At 38.4% G+C, this 22,366-nt stretch overlaps 1 protein-coding gene across 2 annotated transcripts in view; it reads left to right on the plus strand.

Moving 5' to 3' along the window:
* The window catches only part of LOC105382690, a 49,154-nt gene that overhangs the window by 24,050 nt on the left and 2,738 nt on the right, over positions 1–22,366 (plus strand). The gene's annotated exons all lie outside the window — the stretch shown is intronic.

Consider the following 22,366-nt stretch of genomic DNA (forward strand, 5'->3'; position numbering starts at 1 on the left):
TTCGTACTTTTCGCACTTTTACAATTTTTAACATCAATCGCAAAATCCAAGAATCAATCCATCTCGAGTCCATAGACCAATCTCCCAAACGTCACTTGTTTTTTTTTTAAAACCTCCGTTACATTATGGTGTTAAAAATCAATTCTTATTCCAACAATGTTAATGAACCTAACACGTGGTAGAGGTACACAAGATAACTTTGGTGGTAGAGGTCGTTCACGTAGTTTTTACAATTCTAATAATCGGGGAAACCGACCTCAGATAAACTTGGCTCAAGGTGAAGGTGAAGTTCAAGGTGAAAGTTTCAGTAATGCCAATGCAGACACAGAAAATTCGCGTGAAAATGAAATTAATTTACCAATCCAGTTTTTTCGATCATAATGATAATAATGAACATTATTCTTGTTATTGTAATAACATTAACTCAGTGACTTTTAATGTATTTGACTCTCAGTACAGTTGGTTAATTGACACCGGTGCGTCATTATCCGTTGTCAAGCATGAGATTTTGGAGCGTAGAAACATTCCATTCCATAAAAATCAGATACTCATCAAAGGTATCGGAGGAGATGTTTATTCGGAAGGTTTTATTTATTTAAATTTGAACTATAATGGACAGGAGATAGAACATAAATTCTACGTATTGCGAAACTTTCCATGCCGGACAGATGGAATATTAGGCCAAGACTTTTTATCATTAAATCAATGCATCTTAAACTTTGAAAATAATTCCTTAACAATTAAAAATAAAAATGACATTACAATACCATTACAAATGGGTAATTTGGGCTATAATGCATACATTAATTTACCCTCACGCTGTGAGTCTATTCACTATGTTAAAACTAATGCAACTTATGAGTGCGTTATTGCACCAAAAGAATTATGCGACGGAGTGTTTTTGGCAAGCGCAATTGTAACACCAAAGGATGGACAAATACCGATACAAATTTTAAACACGCGAGATACAGAAGTTAAATTGAGTTATTTTACAGTAGAACTACAGGATAAAAATAATTTCGAAATTTATTCCTTTGGAAAGACACAAGTTAACGCAGACCGTGTAAAGCAATTATTTAAACTTTTAAAATTATCACACTTAAATTTGGAAGAGCAAATATCTATAGAAAATATATGTGCTAAATATAGCGATGTATTTTACTTACCAGGAGATAAATTAGAAGCGACAAATTTATATCAACAAAAAATTTGTTTAAAAGAAAATAGTAGTCCTTCTTATACAAAACCGTATCGATTGCCAAAAGCACAACAACATGAAATTAAAAAGCAAATAGAACAAATGTTACGCGATGATATTATAGAGGAGAGTCAGAGTGAATGGAACAGTCCCATTCTGCTTGTACCTAAAAAAGTTGATGGAAATGGAGAAAAGAAATGGCGTGTCGTGATTGATTACAGGAAAGTGAATGAACGGATACAAGACGATAAGTTCCCATTACCAAATATAGCTGAGATACTCGATTCTTTATCAGGAGCCATGTATTTTAGTCATCTTGACCTTTGTCAATCATATTATCAACTAAAATTAGATCCCGAAAGCAGAAAATGCACTGCATTCACCACAGACAAACAGTATCAGCTAAAACGATTGCCGATGGGACTTAAAATAAGCCCCAGTGCTTTCAGTAGATTAATGACAGTAGCTATGTCTGGACTAAACTATGATAAATTATTAATTTATCTAGACGATCTGATTTGTTTTGCTAGAAATTTAGAATCCCATAATAAAAACTTAATTGAAATATTCCAACGACTACGCAAAGTCAACCTTAAAGTCAACCCACAGAAATGTCAATTTTTAAAGAAAGAGTTGTTATATTTAGGTCATATAGTATCAGCCGATGGTTTACTTCCGGATCCTGAAAAAACGCGTGTACTTCATGCTTATCCTACACCTACCAATAGCGATGAAGTTAGGAGGTTTGTGGCTTTTGCCAACTATTACAGAAAGTTTGTTCCCAATTTCGCCGAAATATCAATTCCCTTGAATAAATTATGTAGAAAGAAAGTTAAATTTGAATGGTCGAAAGAATGTCAGGAGGCATTCGAAAAATTGAAACAACATTTAATTAAACCACCCATTTTACAGTACCCAGATTTTTCAGTAGAAAATAATTTCATACTAAGAACAGATGGCTCAGGATTGGCAATTGGAGCTATATTATGTAACAAAAATGATTTACCTATAGCATATGCCAGCAGAGCATTAAATAAATCCGAAATTAACTATCCTACAATAGAAAAAGAATTGTTAGCAGTGGTATGGGCACTGAAATACTTTAGGCCATACCTCTATGGTAAGAAATTCACTATTAAAACCGACCACAAACCGTTGATATATCTGTTCAGTATAAAAAATCCAGCAAGCCGTTTATTAAAGTTTAGATTAGTAATGGAAGAGTATGACTACACGATAGAATATGAGAAAGGCGTGAATAACGTAGCGGCCGACGCGTTATCTCGCATAGTTTTAACATCTGATGATTTGAAAGCAATGGACGAATACTATGAATGTTATGACTAGGAGTATGACAAGAAAGGAGAGTGGAAGTAAAGAAAACAATAATTTGAAAGATAAGATTCCAGACAATCGGACTGATCACCCGAATGTCGTCGAATTACTTAAAAAACCAAAACATTGTGTGGAATTAGTAGTTAGTGAAAAACATAAGGAAAATTTTGAATATGTTCCAACAAAGTTTATAATAAAAATCAATCCATGTTCTCGATCATGTATGACGCGAGACGTTTTCGTGAGAGACTTGGAATTGTATTGTAATAACTTAAAGTTAGATGAGATATACATAATGAAAAATAAAGAAAATAATAATAAATATATTGAATGGTTAACCAGTGCTATAAATAAAAATAAAAAGTGGTCCGGGCCACGAGTATTCATTATAAATGGAATAAAAGAAATAACGAATGATGATGATAAAAAAGTGGTTCTCAATGATTTTCATATCCTTCCCACTAGCGGACATGCGGGCGTACGACGCATGATAAATAATATTAAAAAATACTATTTTTGGCCAAATATGAGCAACGATGTGGAGCAGTTTGTAAGGAAATGCCATAAGTGCCAAAAACAAAAGCATTCCTTACCAACGAAACAACCAATGACTGTGACAACTACAGCACAGTCTAGTTTTGATAAGGTATTCTTAGATATAGTTGGGCCCTTAGATAAGGATTATTATAATCATACATATATATTATCACTCCAATGTGATCTAACTAAGTACGTGGATGCTTATCCCTTAGAGAAGAAGGATACGGTAAGTGTTGCCAGAGTTTTTGTGCAAAATTTAATTCTTATGTATGGAGTTCCACGGGAGATAATGACAGATAGAGGGACGGAGTTCATCTCATCTACTATGAAGGAGGTATGTAAACTACTAGGTATCAATCAGATAACTTCAACTGCCTACCACCATCAGTCAATTGGAGCTCTAGAAAATACACATAAGTCTCTTAATGCATTCCTTCGAATACAAACCAACAATAATCCTGAATATTGGAGCGATTGGCTCCCATACTGGTGTTTTTCCTACAATACAACAGTTCATACAGAAACTATGTATACCCCTTTTGAACTTGTTTTCGGAAAATTATGTAACTTACCCAGCAATCTAAAATCAACCCAAATTGAACCGTTATAGGTATAATAGAGACAATTATGCATTAGAATTAAAGTTCCGTTTACAAAAAGCACATTGTGATGCACATCAAAACCTTGTTAAAAGTAAGGAGACTAGAAAAATACATTATGATTCATACGTAAAACCTGTAACCTATAAGAAAGGTGATCTTTTGCTTGTTAAAAATGAAACTGGTACTAAAATGGATAGTGTTTATTTAGGTCCTTATACTGTAGTAGAAGATTTAACACCAAATGTAAAGATTGTTAAAAATGGAAAAGAGGAAATTTTGCATAAGAATCGAACTAAGCCTTATGTATCTTAAATAAACAGTGTATCTTAAAATATATAAAAAAAACCATGTATCTTTAAAAAAAAATGAACCTGTAATATTCATTTTTTTATTTTTTTGTAGGGTGATGATGTAGTATGTGTGTAAACGTATAGATATACAATATATATGATTATGCTATGCTTCGTATGTAACCATTTTATGACGCAATTATACTCGAGCTTCAAACCAATTCGGACGTTTCACTTAATCCCGCCACCGAACCTTAGAGTGACAATGTTTGTGTACGTTGACCCGATGCAAGAGCTAACAGAATGACTAATTTTCTGGTTAACATTTCCAAATTCAGATTATCATTAGGTAAATCATTGTAGTAATTGAATACAATATTCGGGTCCCATGTGACATTATATTATGGGAACACTGGCCTTAATTTAAAAACTCCTTTAAAGAACCTCTTCAATTTATCGCTATCACCTATCTTATTATTAGTGCTAATAAATGCAATTGCCGACCTATGACAGTTTAATGTACCATAATTTGACCGGTTCTACCTTTTTTGGCATAAAATTTATTTGCCTAATCTCGTATTGCATAGTAACGTTTGGTCAAAGTCTCGTTACGCCGAAAATCGTATGGCATAAATCTCGTTTAGTAAAAAGTTATTTCGCATAACATTGTTTAGCCTAATAATGGTATGGCCAAATCTTGAATAGCCTAATAATGCTATGGCATAGGTTTATTAGGTTTATACAAAGTAATAATATTCGTTTGGCTTTAACTTTGACGGAGCGTCTCCCTACATAGCGCAAACTGGTGCCTTGTATTGTTTCCGCTGTTTGGAAAACGCTCCGCTCCGCTTCGCTGCGCTCCGCTTTGGTTTTGATGAACATGTGCACCTAACACGCTCCTCCTCGCTTTGCTCGTCGTCGCACCTATTTTTAGGTTTCGATCTCATGGGGTTTGTAATAATTATATTGGTCGTTAACTTTCGATTTTTTGATCATACAATATCGTGATTTTCGGGATGTAGGAGAAAAATACCACAATTTGTACATTTACTACATACTTAATATATTATTTATTAAGATAAAATTAGGAGAAACAAGATTATACATAGGTATAGACGAACATAAATTTGAGCAAACGAAACTTAGGTGTTTAAAGATTGTGCCTAAAGAGTTTTAGACGAAACGAGCCTTATGCCACATAAGTCTTGGCAAAGTGATGGTTCGGCCAAAAAAGTTTAGACCATACGAGTTATGCGAAATGAGTTTTGGTAAATAAAGATTATGCGAGATGAGCGGAACCCAATTTGACCCTTTATTATAACAATCAGACAAAAAATTTAGGAGATCATTTTCTTTAACATTATAAAAATCAAGATTGTGTTTTATACAATAATTCCACCATGACTTCCAACTACTAGCATATTGTGATTTGGTACTGGAAGTTATTGAAGAAGCCATTACTTGTATAGCTGACTGTGGGATGAGCTGCCTGGCGAATGCTTCCCGCATAACACACTCACCGCCAGGGAAAGGTGTGCATGTAGGGGGTGTGTGTGCCTGAAGGTAGAGGAAAGAAGATGTTTGTGAGGTGGAATAACCATTATTTCACTGATACTGAGGGACATAAAGAGTGGGTACCATGGCTGTGAAGGCCAGTATGGTACGACGACAATCCCGCACGCTCGGTCGGATATAATTTTATTAAGGACCTTTAATATCAACGAAAAAGGCGGGAATGCATAAAAGTTGTGTTTTTGCCAGTTAATTGTAAATGCGTCGATATCATATGCAAATGGATCCCTCTTCCATGATATATATTTAGTACATTTTGCATTTATTCTGGATGCAAAAAGATCAATATTTGGTTCACCAAACGATTTTATAATAGAAGTGTAAGCCTGATCACACAATTGCCACTCTGTGTCAATGTTAATCTTTCTGGACTCGGCGTCCTCTTCTACATTTAATTTTGATTTAATATAGGATGCAAAAATATAAATATTTTTAGCTTCACACCAATCCCATATCATTTTTGCTATCTTGTTAAGGTGAGTAAATTGCACGCCTCCCATTCTATTTATGTATGATATAGCTGTTGTGTTATCTACCCGAAGGAGAATGTCACATTTGGAATAATCATTGGCAAATGACCGTAGACCGAAGTAAACAGCAAGTAGCTCTAGGTAGTTGATGTGATGTTCACCTTCCTCGGCCGTCCATTGGCCCCCAGTTCTATTGTTATTACACATAGCTCCCCACCCTGTCATCGATGCGTCTGTGAATATCTCCAGAACGTATTTAGGAGATGTAATTGATTTTTGTGCATTTAAAATGGTATTTTTCCACCAATACAGATCTTCACGTATATGAGAAGATAAAGTCATTACTTTGTTGTAATCATCATCACACAATAGTGCTAAGTATTTACACCTTTCTAAAGATTTTGTATGCGACCAGCCGTATTCAACGGCGGGGCAAGCTGCTGTAAGTGTACCTAAGAAACTAGCAAAATCGCGGATTTTCATTTGTTTTTGTACCATTACGGACTTAACCATATTAAGTATTTTATGTTTCTTATCATTTGGCAATTCCAGTGTCATATTTTCGGAGTCTAATATGAATCCTAAAAATTTACACCGTTTACTTGGCGTCAATGAACTTTTTTTATAATTTATTATGAATCCTAGGCTAGTCAAACATTTGATTGTTTCGTTAATATTTTTCAGGCAGTCCTCTTTGGTCTTTCCTATACAAAGCGCGTCATCTAAGTACCTAACGGACCTTAAGCCATCTGATCTTAGTTTCAAAAACACAGGTTGCATATTTTTTGTGAATATAAATGGCGCTGAGGAGAGGCCAAAGGGTAAAGCTGTAAATTCATATAGGTTTCCTTTAAATATAAACCGTAAGTACTTTCTATGGTCCTCTAATATCGGAAGAAAAAGATAGGGCAAAACACCCAGTAAATGACCATGTGCCAGTAACTGACCACCTTCCTCTTCAACTCCAATAAATAAGAAATGTAGCCAAGCAGGGCCATCTAGTGAACATCCAGTCTATTTTGTGGTTCATTGAGAGCATTACTGATACAAAAGATTTTGCCAGCCGCCAACAGATGGATAGTGAGCGATCGAAAAAGTTCAGTTGGCGCGCGAACCGAATAAATTGCAGTTGTGACTAACGTATTTGTTAAGGTAAGTGAATTTTTTGATCGTAAATTTAACCATGAAAAATATTGAAATCAATAAAAGAAAAAATTATACCATATAGATTTAATTATAAAGATTACGTTTTTGATAAGATTCAGCTTGTTATTTCCCGTTTGATTGTATTTAATGGGGTTGACAGTTACTGGACGACAAAACAGCGATTTTCCAATAACTGACCACCTATGTCGGTTATTGGGATTTTTGCTTGAAGCTGAATTTAGGCAAAATAAGTACGTAATATTATAGCTCATATGTGCCATTTTCTTGTGTCAAAATATGAGCATTCTATCTTTACTCCTTCCATTTACTGACATAGGTGGTCAGTTATTGGGTAAATTGGTGGTCAGTTACTGGTATTATTATATATGAAATATTTTTACAGCTTTCAGCGAGATGAAGAAGCTCCAAGATAGCAAAAAATGTATAGAAAAGGCAATTCCACTTGTCTGAGACAAACTAGGATCAACAAGACATTCCAAAATAATTCAGGGTGACATGCAAGCACCTTTTAAAATATAGGGAATTCAAACACAAAGTCCAAGTTTGTTCCAGATTCGGTATTAGCTGTTGAGGAAGATAAAAACGCTAGTGGAGCATACTATCAGCCTAGGATAGTGTGGATTCTCCAGGATAAAAACAGATGTCACAATTTTTCCTTAAAGATAATCCTTGGAGCTGTCCCTTCAAGAATGCAAGACCAGGAGACAAATGGCTTTCACCATCTCACTCTATGAAAAGATACTCAAATGCTATCTTCAGAACAGCTGAAGGCATACCTAACCAATGCCAGCCCTTGTGAACCAGATGAAATTGGTTCCCCAAGCATATAAGCACTTTGCGAACAAGACCTCAATGACGCTATTAATGACCCAACCAGAATATACGTTACCGACGAAACGCGCCTACACATTTGTCCAAAGACAGGCAGAGCCACTTCAGCAAAATAGAATAAAGAAAGCATCACTACAATGCTAGCACCCTCAGCTGGTGCACCAACACGCCCTTCAATGGCATTATGAACGGCCAACGGATTTCAAACAGAACGGTAAAATTGACACACAAGATATGGGGCATTCTTCTATAAGTTGTTACCACGACCAACACCCCAGCCATTTGGAACCGATACCACAACTATCCGGAATCCACTGGCAACGTTATAGCATCATTGGCGGACACATTAGTCCAGCAGCGGAAAATCCAGAAAGTACAGCGATGTTCTGCTTCAGTGACGCCTCTTCAACGAGGCAAAGATTCCCTGTCCCCCTTGCAGAAATGACTACTCATGTCTTTGGCAAAATACTTACCTACGAAAGCACGTTTCAACAGCATCATAAATATTCCAGTTGAATAGTCAACAAAGTCATTGAAATCCCGTTCGTCAAGGCATCCATCTTTGTATCCTGAAAAACTAACCTCCAATATCTGATTCAGTCATAATTACAATGGCCAGCCTCAATGACTCTTTTACCCGCACTGAAAGTCTCTGGGTGGAGTTTCAGCAATAATGAAAACCATCTGTCTCTGGTCCTGAATCCCTGAAAGGACCGGCGGGGAAAGAGCCTACCTTTCCGGCGGGGAATTTATATTTTCCCAGGTCGACAATACAATCCGCCACGATTCCTCCTCCTCATCAGTTGATACCGAATATGGAAAAGACCCGCTTTAGCGCTTGGATTCGCTAATTTATATTTAAGAAAATGCTCGTTTTTGGCACCATGAATGCTTCATGGGCCTGTCCCACTGATCCTGGCTTGTTCCAGATAAACAAAATCGCCCTTTCTATGACTTATCTGAAGGTACTACATTGGGGCCTCTTAATCTCCCTGAAAACTGTAAATTTAAAATGCGTGCTCACTATGTGCATGTGTGTTTACTTCTTTGTTTTTAGTAGGGCAAAACACCCAGTAACTGACCATGTGCCAGTAACTGACCACCTTCCTCTTCAACTCCAATAAATAAGAAATATAGCCAAGCAGGGCCATCTAGTGAACATCCAGTCTATTTTGTGGTTCATTGAGAGCATTACTGATACAAAAGATTTTGCCAGCCGCCAACAGATGGATAGTGAGCGATCGAAAAAGTTCAGTTGGCGCGCGATTCGAGTAAATTGCAGTTGTGACTAACGTTTTTGTTAAGGTAAGTGAATTTTTTGATCGTAAAATTTACCATGAAAAAAATTGAAATCATTGAAAGAAAAAATTATACCATATAGATTTAATTATAAAGATTACGTTTTTGATAAGATTCAGCTTGTTATTTCCCGTTTGATTGTTTCTAATGGGGTGGACAGTTACTGGACGACAAAACAGCGATTTTCCAATAACTGACCACCTATGTCGGTTATTGGGATTTTTGGTTGAAGCTGAATTTAGGCAAAATAAGAACGTAATATTAAAGCTCATATGTGCCATTTTCTTGTGTCAAAATATGAGCATTCTATCTTCACTCCTTCCATTTACTGACATAGGTGGTCAGTTATTGGGTAAATTGGTGGTCAGTTACTGGTATTATTATATATGATATATTTTTACAGCTTTCAGCGTGATGAAGATGCGCCAAGATAGCAAAAAAAGTATAGAAAAGGCAATTCCACTTGTCTGAGACAAACTAGGATCAACAAGACATTCTAAAATAATTCAGGGTGACATGCAAGCACCTTTTAAAATATAGAGAATTCAAGCACAAAGTCCAAGTTTGTTCCAGATTCGGTATTAGCTGATGAGGAAGATAAAAACGCTAGTGGAGCATACTATCAGCCTAGGATAATGTGGATTCTCCAGGATAAAGACAGATGTCACAATTTTTCCTTAAAGATAATCCTTGGAGCAGTCCCTTCAAGAATGCAAGACCAGGAGACAAATGGCTTTCACCATCTCACTCTATGAAAAGATACTCAAATGCTATCTTTAGAACAGCTGAAGGCGTACCTAACCAATGCCAGCGCTTGTGAACCAGATGAAATTGGTTCCCCGAGCACAAAAGCACTTGGCGAACAAGACCTTAATGACGCTATTAATGACCCAACCCGAATATACGTTACCGACGAAACGCGCCTCCACATTTTTCCAAAGACAGGCAAAGCCACTTCAGCAAAATAGGAAAAAGAAAACATCACTACAATGCTAGCACCCTCAGCCGGTGCACCAACACGCCCTTCAATGGCATTATGAACGGCCAGCGGATTTCAAACAGAACGGTAAAATTGGCATACAAGAAATGGGGCATTCTTCTATAAGTTGTTACCACGACCAACACCCCAGCCATTTGGAACCGATACCACAACTATCCGGAATCCACAGGCAACGCTATACTATCATTGGCAGACACATTAGTCCAGCAGCGGAAAATGCAGAAAGTACAGCGATGTTCTGCTTCAGTGACGCCTCTTCAACGAGGCAAAGATTCCCTGTCCCCCTTGCAGAAATGACTACTCCTGTCTTTGGCCAAATACTTACCTGCGAAAGCACGTTTCAACAGCATCCTAAATATTCCAGTTGAATCCTCAACAAAGTCATTGAAATCCCGTTCGTCAAGGCATCCATCTTTGTATCCTGAAAAAGTAACCCCCAATATCTGATTCGGTCATAATTACAATGGCTAGCCTCAATGACTCTTTTAGACGCACTGAAAGTCTCTGGGTGGGGTTTCAGCAATAATGAAAATCATCTGTGTCTGGTCATACATCCTTGAAAGGACCGGCGGGGAAAGGGCCTACTTTTCCGGCGGGGAATTTATGTTTTCCCAGGCCGACGAATCGTGGCGGATTGTATTAATCCGCCACGATTCCTCCTCCTCATCAGTTGATACCGAATATGGAAAAGACCGGCTTTAGCGCTTGGATTCGCTACTTTATATTTAAGAAAATGCTCGTTTCTGGCACCATGAATGCTTCATGGGCCTGTCCCACTGATCCTGGCTTGTTCCGGACAAACAAAATCGCCCTTTCTGTGACTTATCTGAAGGTACTACATTGGGGCCACTTAATCTCCCTGAAAGCTGTAAATTTAAAATGCGTGTTCACTATGTGCATGTGTGTTTATTCCTTTGTTTTTAGTATTTAACAAAAATGCATAAACATGTGCTTTTAATAAATAAATGGTTGATTATTAGGATAACATATCATTTAAATTATGCATTAATCTGATTTATTAATTTAATGCACTTTTCAGTTAAGAAACCTTGAGCAAAAGTGATGTGTCACACATTAAAAGAGACCAGAGGATCGGTACTATTACATAAAGTAATCAAATAAATAAATAATAATAAGATTTTATCAAAATTCCATTTTTAAACCATTTTAAATTGGTGGTCAGTTACTGGCATCGAGTGTGGTCAGTTACTAGATTTTAGTGGTCAGTTACTGGGAAAATCACTACTTTTTGTTTGCAAAAATATATAAAAAAATGAGTAACTTCTACATGTTTGATATTTACTCAGGAATGTAGCTCTGTTATTCTAGTTTCTAAAACAAAAATCGAATTTTATAAGCAATAAGAATTGAGCCCGCTACAGATAAATTACTGGAACAACTCCCTTAAGGTGGTCAGTTACTGGGTGTTTTGCCCTATTTAACAAAAATGCCTAAACTTGTGTTTTTAATAAATAAATGGTTGATTATTAGGATATAATATCATTTGAATTATGCATTAAGCTGATGAATTAATTTAATGCACTTTTCAGTTAAGAAACCTTGAGCAAAAGTGATGTGTCACACATTAAAAGAGACCAGAGGATCGGTACTATTACATGAAGTAATCAAATAAATAAATAATGATAAGATTTAATGATAATTCAATTTTTTAACCATTTTAAATTGGTGGTCAGTTACTGGCATCGAGTGTGGTCAGTAACTAGATTTTAGTGGTCAGTTACTGGGAAAATCACTACTTTTTGTTTGCAAAAATATATAAAAAAAAATTAGTATCTTCTACATGTTTGCTATTTACTCAGGAATGTAGCTCTGTTATTCTAGTTTTTAAAACAAAAATCGGATTTAATAAGCGATAAGAATTGAGCCCGCTACAGACAAATTACTGGAACAACTCCCTTAAGGTGGTCAGTTACTGGGTGTTTTGCCCTACGCGTCTTTAAGGTCGATATTAGCCATATAATCATTCTCAGCTAACAGTTTTGTTGCGGTTCTAATGTCTTCCATCTTAAAATGCTCCGTAGAAACGTATTTGTTGAATTTTTTCAAATTTAAAATAAACCTATTTGAACCATCGCTTTTAGGTACAAGAAAAATGTCAGAAATGAACTGGCCTTGACAAGATTTACATTTTTTTATAGCGCCTATTTTAAGTAATTTTGATATTTCTTTCTGCATATTGTGAGATTCTAACGTTGAATAATTTCTTAAAGGATAACTAGGTATTACAATTTTGGTTAGGAATTTCAAGTAAAGGAATTTTGTAGCCTCTTACAGTTGATAGTATGAATTCATCATGTGTGAGATCACTCCATGCACTAATATAGTATTGTAAACGCCCGGCATATACCTGCGTAAGTAGAGGAGTCGGCGGCGGCGGCGTCGGCGCCACGATGTCTACAGTTGAGGGGGCCTGTTGTAGGGCTGGCGGCGGGGGACATTCGTCGCCTGCGCGAGCTGACGTCGGCCCGGCGGCGGCGGCGGCGGTGGAGGCGGCAGCTGGGGCACGGCTCGGCGCCCCGGAGGCGGAGGCGGTGGTGGGTATGGGTATCGCCGCCGGTTCGAATTCAAATATTGAGATGTTCGCTGTCCGCTGGGTCTGTTTGACATTTGTTGATTTTTGTATCGTTCCCGATTGGGTTGTCTTCTCCAGTTTAAATTACCGGCTTGTATCATATTACCAGTTTTTTTATTCCTTTTGAATTGGTCACTAAACTGGAAAGTTTATCGCCGAACAAATACTGATCTCTTTTAGTATCCTTCAAGGGTTCTATTAATGATTTTTCGGCCAATGGTATTATGAGAGATCTTCGCGTGTAGGTCTCGGCAAAGTGTGAGTCAGCAATTATTTGCGCGCAGTCGTTCAAGGAGCGCACAATGTCTGATATGTTGGGGTTCTTTTTCAAAAGCGAGGTCATTGCACCTCCTAACGCAGATAGTGCACTTCCCAGCTGGTTTTGTTTACTCAGCATTAGCTTGTCTCGGTTTTTATATTGGTCGTTCAACATGGAAGTTACCTCCGGGTTTAGAGAGGGAGCCTTCGCAAACTGCATATTGCTTGGAAATAAATATTTTTTTATCAGTTCCTCTTTGGTTTCTTTTTTTAAACCGTTTTGCAAAATATATTGTAGTCTTTTACTGATATCGTCGTGGATATTTGGGCCCCAAATAACCTCTTCTGGTTCGAAATTACCCAGAGCGCGAAGTAATTCAGCGTCATAGACGTTGGTAACGCCGCTAAGCCGGAGTCCCTTCGATAGAAAAAAAAATAAAAGAAACTACAGCAAGGTGTCTCACCGAGGGAAAGGGTTGATGAAGTGTCGTGCACCTACCTGGTCGCTGGAGGCAGTTCAGGAGACCAGGAAAAGGCGGCCGGCTTCCAGACCCTCGCCTGGCACCACGTGCTCGATCGATCAGAGATCAGAGCAATCCAAAGCACTGCAGCACTCAACACACACACTGATATTCTTCGGTTAGCGGTTCACCACGAATAAAGAAGAAGCGGAAGACTTTAGCAACTAGCCAATCGTCTATTTTGAAAATAAGTTCAATCGCGAATAACTTAGCGCGACGGCGGCCATGAATTCGTTTTCGGAACTGATTGTCTGTGGGTGGCGCAGACAGTGTTGCCACACGTAGCGTTGCGGTGCACGACATAAGCGGAAATAGGGAAAAGGATTTTAGGATCGAAACCTTGCGAAAATTATGAAAGTAAATATATTAAAAGATAGGTGGCGGCACCATTTCCTCCCCCCTTAAAGGGTCACCTTTAAAAACATTCATAAGTGAAACGAGACAAAATTATAGCCTAGCTAATGCGGTAACTAAAACTAATTATAAACTACAGCGGTAGATACTAATGTATTGTTTATTGTGACGGGAGCGGACATAAACGTACAACCGGGCGAGCGTATGTGCCCCTAGCAGTCCTTACAGTAACTACCCGCGTTACTCCATCCCTTGAAGGATGAACTTTGTCGACAATCGCCAATGGCCATGAAAGCGGAGGCGCGTTATCATCTATGATAACTACAACTGTTCCAGGTATAATAGCAGAGGATGGAACATTCCATTTCTGTCGAGTCTGCAAGCCATGTAAGTATTCCACTCTCCATCTCCTCCAAAAGGATTGTACGAGTTTATCGAGCAACGAGTGCCTATGAAGTAGGCTAAGGTTGTCGTCATGCACTTCAGCCGCGGGCAACGAAAGTAAAGGCGCGGTGTGAAGAAAATGGCTGGGCGTCAGCGCGGCGGGTTCAGCGGGGTGCTTACACTCCTGTTCGTCGCCGTGGAGCTAAGGCTATGAAGGCCTATATTTGCGTCTTCACATGTCTTACCACTCGCGCACTACATATTGAGGTAGCGACTGACCTGAGCACCGCCAGTTTTTTGGCCGCTTTAAAGCGTTTCTTGTCCCGCCGAGGCCCGGTAAAGGTCATGCATTCTGATAGGGGAACTAATTTTGTCGGCGCTAATTCTTACTTACGCGACCTTTACAAATTTCTAAACAGCGACGAATTCAGTTGCAGTCTCAAGCAGGAGCTCACAGAAAACCGAATTGAATGGAAATTTAACTGCCCAGCCAGCCCACATTTCGGGGGGTGCTGGGAGAGCATGGTGAAGGTGGTAAAGAATCACCTATTTAAAGTGATTGGTCAACAGCTGCTTTCATATGAAGAGCTGGTTACTGTACGTGCTCGCTCAAATCGAGAGTGTACTCAATTCGCGGCCTCTTACTGTGCTCAGTAAGAGGAAGAGGAGAGTAAGAGGAGAGTAAGTCAGGCGAGGGTCTGGAAGCCGGCCGCCTTTTCCTGGTCTCCTGAACTGCCTCCAGCGACCAGGTAGGTGCACGACACTTCATCAACCCTTTCCCTCGGTGAGACACCTTGCTGTAGTTTCTTTTATTTTTTTTTCTATCGAAGGGACTCCGGCTTAGCGGCGTTACCATGTGGTCCTTCGACCCGCGATTACTATTTCCCCGCCCCTATCCATTCCACTTTGTAACAACCGACAAATTAAGTTAAAGGAAAGTATTTACAAAGTAATTCCTGCACGTAAAATCATAATTTCAGTCTGTTTACTATGCAGTTAGTAAAATTTTCGGAAAACTAAATCCACGTGTGTTAAAATATTTTTAGCTTATGAACGTAAGAATTTTTGTTCCATTTTGTTACAATTTTCTTTGTAACGTTACAAAAAGGAAAGCTAAGGGCACATTCAGATTGACAAGAATGTGATGACATTTTTTAAACTAATAAATTACAAAAACATATTAGTTGTACAACAGTTTAATTTCAATTATCCTAACTAGTGATACCTAATCCCAAAATAATTAATAATTCAATTAATAAAAAAAAACCTCATAGATATATATATTTTTTAAATATTTTTGTTCAAAAATTACGAAATTAGTTCGTGTTTTAATTATTGAATAGGTACCGGTCAAAATCATAACCCTCCTTTTCGCTTCGCCGTAGTGCTGATTTAAATAAAAATTGTTTTATTTATTCATAGTAGTGTGATCGAGTCCGAATAGTTCCTTTTTGTAACATTTTTGTAACGTTTCTCTTTTGTTACGTACAAAGTTTGGCGATTTCACCCAGTAATGACATAACAGGAATCTTTGGGGCCGTCCATTAATCACGTGAGGTCGTTTTTCTCATTTTTTGACCCCCCCCTCCCCCCTGGTGATATTTGGTGAGGTTTGGGACCAACCCCCCCTCCCCCCCCCTTGGATCACGTGTATTTTTTGAAAGTCTATGGAAGGCTATTTTTGACTAGAAAAAATATACTTAAAGAAAATTGCGTTTTGAATTGAAAAACATTTATGTGTATTTGCAATAAAATGTATAATTTTATGGGGAGTCGTTGCTTAGCAACGGCAGGCGAGTCAATCAAGGTCATACGACAATGTTGGAATTGTAAACGAAAAGTCATAGTCAAGAAAAAAGGAAAATAGCACGTACTCTATGTGTTGGCTGTCATCACTTACTTCATGTGTATCACTGTGTATCGATTTATATGAGACTATTAAATCGAGGCTAATCTTGATAAACTAGTGGCTTTTAATAAAAACCCAATAGGTTATGGGCCCAGGACAGCTTTGCGCGTGTCCTACAATAAATATTTTTGGAAAATACTACTACGAAAAATTCTAAAGGCCGGTTGTCAAACAGTTTTACAAATACAAACAGCAGTAATGGCGAGTTCTATTACGACACCAATTGGTCTCCCTGTAGACAAACTAAAAGGGATGGAAGACTACAATACGTGGAAATTTATGCTGAAAATGCTCCTCATGCACGAGGATCTTCATGACTGTATCGAAGGTGAGGACAGTTGTAAGGATGAGAGGAAGAAGCAAAAGGCGATGGCAAAAATATGCCTGTCAGTAGGTCCAACTGCGTTGCAACATGTACGCAATGCAAAGACGCCTTATGAGGCCTGGAGCAACCTCCAGCGTGCATATGAGGACAAGGGGCTGTGTAGAAGACTCGGGCTGTTGAGGTCGCTGTTTGGTGTGAAGTTACAGGACAGAGGTGGTATGCAGAGCTACCTAACATATATTACGGAGCTCGGGCAACAGTTGTCGGATATAGGCTCAGCAATAGAGGATGAGTTCCTTGCAATAATCATGCTGAGCGGGCTATCTACGGACTTCGACCCACTAATTATGGCGCTGGAGAACTCCAATACGAAGCTGACAAGCGAGACAGTCAGGAGTAAACTTCTCCAGGAGCAGCAACGGCGTGATGGCAAGGAAGATGAAATGAATGCACTGGCGGTAAAGAGACCTTGGATAGTGAGGTGCTTTCGTTGTAAGAAGCCTGGTCACGTGAAGAAGGACTGCCCCAATGATGAGGTCATGGAGCCTAAGGTGGGAGGAAGACGAAGTAGTGGAAAGGAAAACTCGCTACTGACGGCCTTGTCGGTGAAAGTTCAGAACGACGTATGGTACATCGACTCAGGGGCGACTCATCACATGTGCAATAACAAGCAAATCATGCAAGAACTGCAATGCAGCAAGAAGCTAGAAGTAAATGTTGCCAATGGAGAGAAGTTACTAACTGAGGGTATCGGCAAAGTAAAAGTATTATTAAAGACTGGTTTGAAGACTGTAAGTGAAGTCCACTATATTCCTAAACTATCAGCAAATCTACTTTCTGTTAGTGAGTTAAATAGAAAAGGGTTTAGTGTAGTTTTTGATAAGAATTTATGTAAAAACGCGCGGGGGGTGGGGCGCTGGCCGCACGGACGTGCTCCGGCCGTGGGCGACATTTTCAGACTGAAAAAGGCTCGACGCGCCGCGAGGCAGAGGCGCGCTTGCCCTCCCTTCCCCCGCCCGTTCCCCTTTGACCCAATTTTAAGTGCTATGGTTTCGACGCGACAACCGAGACGCTTTGTTTAAGCATATAGGTATATGTTACTGTTTTTTATTCTGTTTGTCATTTTTTTATGTTATGTTTTTTTGTGTCAGTCAGTCAAGTCAGTCCGTGACTTCACCCAAGGGTTCTAGTTGAAAACCAGCGCTATGGTGTGGTTTAGCATACCTGCCATAGCATCAAGCTGAACTAGAACCCATTTCAGCACCGAGAAGCAACATTCATGCTTTTAATAACTTATTTTTTTATTTACTTTTTAACCTTTTCTTCTAAATGTAAGTATGTGTTGTTTCTGTGTGTGTAAGAAATAAATAATTTTTCTTTCTTCTTTCTTTCTTTCTAAAATAATTGATGAAGGTGAAGTTATTGCCACTGGTACTGGTGTTAATGGGGTTTATGAGCTTGATGTAGTTAAGTCAGGGATTGCCATGAACTCAGCATGTGAGGGGTTGGCGACTGAACAGTCTAGCGAGGTTCTGGAGATGCCTGCACTAGTTTCTGAGCAGGGAATTGAGAAGGAGTTGGTGACTGGAGAGTCTAGCGAGGTTCCGGAGGTGTCTGCGCTGGTGTCTGCGCAGGGCATTGATCACGAGTTGTGGCATAAGCGACTTGGGCACCTGAATGCCAGGAGTATGAAGCTAATGAAAAATGGGCTGGTCACAGGTATGGATTATCCAAATACTACTTTTAATCCATGTGTAGCTTGTATAGAAGGCAAACAGGCCAGACTTCCATTCCCTAAGAAAAGTCATACTAGGTCTAATGTCAAACTAGGGTTGGTACATACAGACGTATGTGGACCTATGCAGGTATCATCATTTAGTGGGAAAAGGTACTTTGTTACCTTCATTGATGATTTCTCGAGGAAAACATTTATCTACTTCATGGATAGAAAAAGCGAGGTCTTTGAGAAATTTAAAGTATTCAGAGCGCTTGTAGAGAATGAAACAGATAGAAAAATCAAAACCTTGAGAAGTGACAATGGTGGCGAGTACATGTCTAATCAATTTCAGGAGTATCTGAAGAGGAATGGGATAAAACATCAAACTACTGTCCCACATTGTAGTCAACAGAATGGTGTGGCAGAGCGGGCTAATCGCACCATAATGGATAAAGCCCGCTGCATGCTCCAGGAGGCTGGGTTGGAGAAACAGTACTGGGCGGAGGCGGCGAACACGGCTGCCGTACTCAAGAACTATACACCAACCAGAGCGGTCATGGGAACAACACCTGAAGAAAAATGGACATCCAAAAAGATTAATGTAGCACACTTACGTGTATTTGGTTGTGTAGCATATGACATTGATGAGAAAGCAAGGAAATTGGACCCTAGATGCAAAAGGTATATTTTTGTAGGGTACTGTGAGAATAGTAAAGGGTATAGACTGGTAGATCCTGCTTTTCCAAAGAAATGTATTAAAGCCAAGCACGTCACATTCATAGAAAGTATGTTTTTGGATAAAGTAGTGTCCAATGATGATAACAGTAAAGAGCATGATGATTTGTTAATTATAGATTCATCTGATAACTTAGATAGTACTACACAACCTGATCCAGCACAGTGGTCGACGGAAGCTTCTGAGACATCATTATGTCAGCCAGATGTGGTCGAGATGGATCAGTTGTTACCTGATGACACAGTGAATCCTCGGAGACAAACCATGTTCAGTCTGGATTCATCAGTAGATTCTGTAAGTTCGGATAACCACTCTTCGGACCCTACATATATTCCAGGATGTTCAAGCATGGATTCGGAGGACTCGCTTGATTTTGAAGATGCTGATACGGATGGGTATGCTGGGTTTACAGCGGTTACAGAAGACGAAGATATACCGAAGACAATAGAAGAGGCTCTGGGTGGCTGCGAGTCTAAACATTGGAAGGAAGCTATACAAGACGAGTATAACTCTTTCATAGTTAATGAATGCTGGACACTGGTTGATCTGCCTTCAGGGCAAAAACCAGTAAAATGTAAATGGATATTTAGCAAAAAGAGAGACCTAAATGGAAAATTGTTAAAGTATAAAGCTCGTCTGGTGGCGAAGGGTTATACACAAAGATACGGAATTGACTACAATGAAACATTTGCACCTGTGGTTCGCTACTCAACAGTTACAATACTGTTAGCATTAGCTGCTCAATATGATTTAGTTATAGAGCACCTAGATGTAAAAACTGCATTTTTGCACGGGTTACTAACCGAAACTGTATATATGGAGCAACCTGAAGGTTTCATCCAAGGTGGAGGTCAAGATGAAAAGGTCAGGAAAGTATATAAGCTGAACAAAGCAATTTATGGCTTAAAACAGGCGGCGAAAGCATGGTATGAACGCATTAATGATGTTTTCATCAATAAATTGCAATTTAGTAGACTATCTTCTGAGCAATCGGTGTATATTCATAATACTGATGATGAAGTAATAATCGTAGCGCTATATGTGGATGACATCATGATCTTTAGCTCCGAAAATTCTGAGAAAAAGAAAGTTATTAAGGAAGGGCTGATGAAAGAGTTCGTGATGCATGATTTGGGACCGGCTCATCAGGTTCTAGGTATGAAAATTGCTAGATTACCTGATGGAAGCTATACTTTGGATCAGTCCAGCTACATAAAGAAAGTTTTAGATAAACTGCATATGGCAGAATGCAAAGCAGCTAAGACTCCTATGGAAGTTGGAATTCAACTTAAAAAGGAAGAGAATTCGGCATGTAAATATGATTATAGGAGCCTTATTGGGTGTTTAATGTACCTGTCAGTATGTTCCAGGCCGGATATTACTCATAGCATCAGCTATCTAAGCCAGTTCAATAACTGTTTTGGTGAAACTCACTGGAAAGCAGCGAAAAGGGTTCTGAGGTATTTAAAAGGAACAATGCATTACAGTCTACTATTTCAAAAGGGTGACGATTTGAAAATTACTGGTTTTACAGATGCTGATTGGGGAGGAGATCAGATGGATCGTCGGTCATATACTGGGTATGTTTTTAGTCTTGGTAGTTCAGTTATTTCGTGGGAAAGCCGAAAGCAACGGACTGTAGCGCTTTCTAGTACTGAAGCTGAGTACATGGCGGTCTCTGACTCCTGCAAGGAGGCTCTGTTCTTGCAAACATTTCTTAAAGAATGTACTGGTATTGTGTACAAAATAGATTTGTTTAACGATAATCAATCAGCACAGAAAATCTGTAAGAATGTTGTAACACACTCGCGTACCAAACATATAGATATAAGGCACCATTATGTTAAAGAGTTGATAAGTAAGAAGGTTATTGATTTAAGTTACCTTCCTACTGAGGAAATGTTGGCGGACGTGTTAACGAAGCCATTAACTTCAGAGAAGCATTATAAGTTTGTGTCTAAACTACTTAAAACTGATTAAGTTGTTTTCATATATGTTTTTTTGTGATATTGTTTATTTGTACTCCGTTAGTCAGTGTTAAAGTTATGTTTTAGTTTTATATACCTATATAAGTTATGATATTTTGTTTGAGGCCTAGAATTGTGCTAATTTTCTTTTGCCTATTTATATGATTTTTGTTTAAGGCCTAGTGTTGGAATTGTAAACGAAAAGTCATAGTCAAGAAAAAAGGAAAATAGCACGTACTCTATGTGTTGGCTGTCATCACTTACTTCATGTGTATCACTGTGTATCGATTTACAGTGCCACAAACTTATCTGTTCCGGTGACAGCTCACATAAATGTTTATTATTTCTTAATTCTTTAAGATTTTAAGTTTTCTCGTATTGTTAATTCGCTCTTGCGGTGTTAATAAACCTATCTAATCTTTTACAATATACCATTCATTAGTAAGTAATGAGATATGGATCAATTTAGTTCGCTCTCACCGGAACAGATAAGTTTGTGGCACTGTATATGAGACTATTAAATCGAGGCTAATCTTGATAAACTAGTGGCTTTTAATAAAAACCCAATAGACAAATCGTTTAAATTTTTGCGCCGTTCAAAATTTCGGTTCAGAAATACCTAGCGCTTTTTGACAAAAAATTAATACACGTGATGTCTAACAAGACCCCCCCCCTCCCCCCTCGTGATATTTCGTGAGGTTTTCCGTACCCCCTCCCTCCCCCTTTGAGCCTCACGTGATTAATGGACGGCCCCTTTCAACTTTCTGAAACAATTGACTAATGAGGTAATTTCCACCCAAGTACCTTTGAAGGCTGTTTTCTGCAAATAATACCCCATTAAGCAATAGTTTATTTTTATTTTTATGTTAATTTGGAACCTTGCGGAGTTTTTAAAATTAATAAGGGACCATGAGAATATCTAGTTCAATTTTTAATATCAAGTTGAAAATTCAGAGCAGTCTAGCTCGATGATATAATTTGAACTTTCGATATAAAAATAACTAACTTACATTATAGCTAGGAAGCTGAAACTTTTATGGTTAAAAGAACAACTCAAGAGGATGACACAAAAATAAAAAATAATTTAAAAAAGTTATCCAAAAAAATAATAAAACATAATTGATCCACTGAGGTCGATTTTCGTAGAAAATTAGTTAAAAAAATCATAACTTCTAAACTACTAAAAATTGCTGAACATACATGGGGGTGATTTGGCTACCCCTTGACCTAAGGAATCAAACATTTTCCTTTGGACGTCACTCTTTGGGCCACCCTGTATACTAAGTCTATGATGGTAT

Source organism: Plutella xylostella, chromosome Z (assembly GCF_932276165.1).
Source record: "Plutella xylostella chromosome Z, ilPluXylo3.1, whole genome shotgun sequence".
Lineage (NCBI taxonomy): Eukaryota > Metazoa > Arthropoda > Insecta > Lepidoptera > Plutellidae > Plutella > Plutella xylostella.